We start from the raw sequence: 2489 nt of genomic DNA, 5'->3' as shown, positions 1-2489 counted from the left end.
GGGACTTTAATGCACATCTTGTAGAGCTGTAGTGAGGATTAAATGGAATGTCAGATCTAAGAAGCATAATAAATATTGGCTCCTTCCACCACATTAAGGTACCCTCAGAGACAGCCGCTTAGAGAGACTTATCCAGGGATTTAGGCTTGTACACTCTCAGGCTTGGCGTAGCTTAGATTTTAAGTCCACACTGGTTCTTACAGAGATTTAGCACCAAGATTAACCATCATACACCTGGATTGGGCCCAGTGTGATCTAGACCTCACTTCTTGGATTGAGTCCCTGGGGCTTGGGGGTAAAGCAACCTAAGAGGATGATGTGCTTACTGGGAAGAATGAGGCAGTGACTGCCAGGAGCAAGCTTATGTTTGTCTTACTGGAATTTTCCCTCCCTCTTCCCATTCTGTCTCCAAGTCTCCTCAGTACTTTTATTGATCCCCTCCTTCATAGAAACTTCTTGAAGACAACCCAGGCTTGTTAATTGTCCAATCCCATTATTTCTTCTTAACCCTCATCTCATCATCCTATCTCATCTTTTTGTCAGGCTTGATGCTGTAGACTTTATAGTTTTGAAATGTTTCTCCTTCGATTTCTGCAGAATTTCTCTGATAGGTTGTCTTCTGCCTCTCTCCTGCCTTTTCAATAGCTTCCTCCACTCAGCTTTTAAATACCTTTATTTTGTCCTCAACCTTTTATGTTCTGACTCTTTACACTCTCCTTTGTGTACTTGTGAGGGGTTGTCAATTTCTAGAAATCTGACTGATTCTTTAGTTTCTTTTCTCCTCCAATCCATGCTCTACACCATATAGTGATTTTATTTTAAAACTAGTTTACTAGGTCTGGTGGAATATCATGTGTATCAGGGAATGACTGGGGGTATGGCTTGAGAAGTAGGCAGGGATGAAATCACGAGGCACTTTGTACCATTGTTAATGGATCAGTCTTAACAGGATGGTTAGGCTGGGTTAAAAAACAAATCCTGCAGTCTTACTGGCTTAATATAGCAAGAATTTATTCATACCAAGCATCTTCTGCAGGTAAGCTGTGAGTTCTGCTTCACATCACCCTCACTCTGGGACCCAGATTGCTGAAGTGGACTTTATCTGGAGCACCGTTGCCAAAGCAGACAGAAAGAGAGAGGATGGAATTGCATACTGGTTTTAAAAACTTTTGGATAGAAATAACTTGTAGCACTTCTGACAAAATTTCATTGACTAAGGCAAGTCAGATGCCACATTCAATTTCAAGTGGGCAAAGCACTTATTTCCAACCATGTGCCTGAAGGAGAGCTGGAAATATCTGGTGGATAGCCCTGATGACTACCTAATCCTATCACACAACACACAGTGAGTTCAATTTCCTTCTGACATGCAAAAGTATTTACTCCTCCCTAAGGGATTATGGCTCAAAAGTTCAACCAAATAACTGCATCCCACTCCAAGTCTAGGGTCTCTGAGTGAGGCGTTTGGTCACTTTGGCCGTGGCATATCTCCTCTTATTGCACAGTTCTATAAACTAATTAGGTAAGTTGTATGTCTCCCACATACCTATATACTACAGTATAACATGTTATAACGTGTTATAATAGTATAACCACAATAGCAGTAAGATGGAGGAAGAATTAAGATACACATTCATCCCTGGTACACTGCACCACTGAAATCCCCCTGGGCAAATGTTGCAACAACTCTCAACCTTGGGAATAGAGAATGTCGTATATGATTAGGGCCTGTATGCTACTCATCAGTCTATCGTTATCTTTAGCTCTTGGCTCTTCCTCCTGTGAGACTTTCTATTCCATTATCATTGTAGAGCAGTTGCTGGAGAATGCCTTCTTTGGGTGCTGCAGCATTTTCTCAGCTCACTCCCTTCCCATTGATTTCTGAGGGCCTAAGGATCATTTTTAGTTTTAAAAATCAGTCATTTTGGGGTGCCTGGGTGGCTCAGTCGGTTGAGTGTCCAACTTCGGCTCAGGTCATGATTTTGCAGTTTGTGAGTTCAAGCCCCGTGTCGGGCTCTGTGCTGACAGCTCAGAGCCTGGAGCCTGCTTCAGATTCTGTGTCTCCCTCTCTCTCTCTCTGGCCCTACCTCACTCATGCTCTGTCTCTTTCTGTTTCTCAAAAATGAATAAACGTTAAAAAAAATTAAAAAAAATAAAAATTTAAAAATCAGTCATTTTTAGTCTAGCCTACATGATTCTTTTGCTATATGATTCTCTCAAAATCTTAGGTTCTTACCTGTTCAATTCCAGGCAGTTTTATACACCAAGAGCCACACACACAGTCCTCAAGACTTGAATCTTAGTTTTCAAATCAGCCAGTTTTCAAATTGAATCAAAAACTAAGATTCAAGCCTTGAGGACTGTGTGTGTGGCTCTTGGTGTATAAAACTGCCTGGAATTGAACAGGTAAGAACCTAAGATTTATATTTGTATATAACTGGTTGATTTACTTTTTTACCCTCATGAGCTACTACTCTGACCTCTCCTTG

Source organism: Puma concolor, chromosome A1 (genome assembly GCF_028749965.1).
Source record: "Puma concolor isolate L17-30 chromosome A1, mPumCon1.1.hap2, whole genome shotgun sequence".
NCBI classification, from domain to species: domain Eukaryota; kingdom Metazoa; phylum Chordata; class Mammalia; order Carnivora; family Felidae; genus Puma; species Puma concolor.
This window is presented reverse-complemented; position numbering follows the sequence as displayed.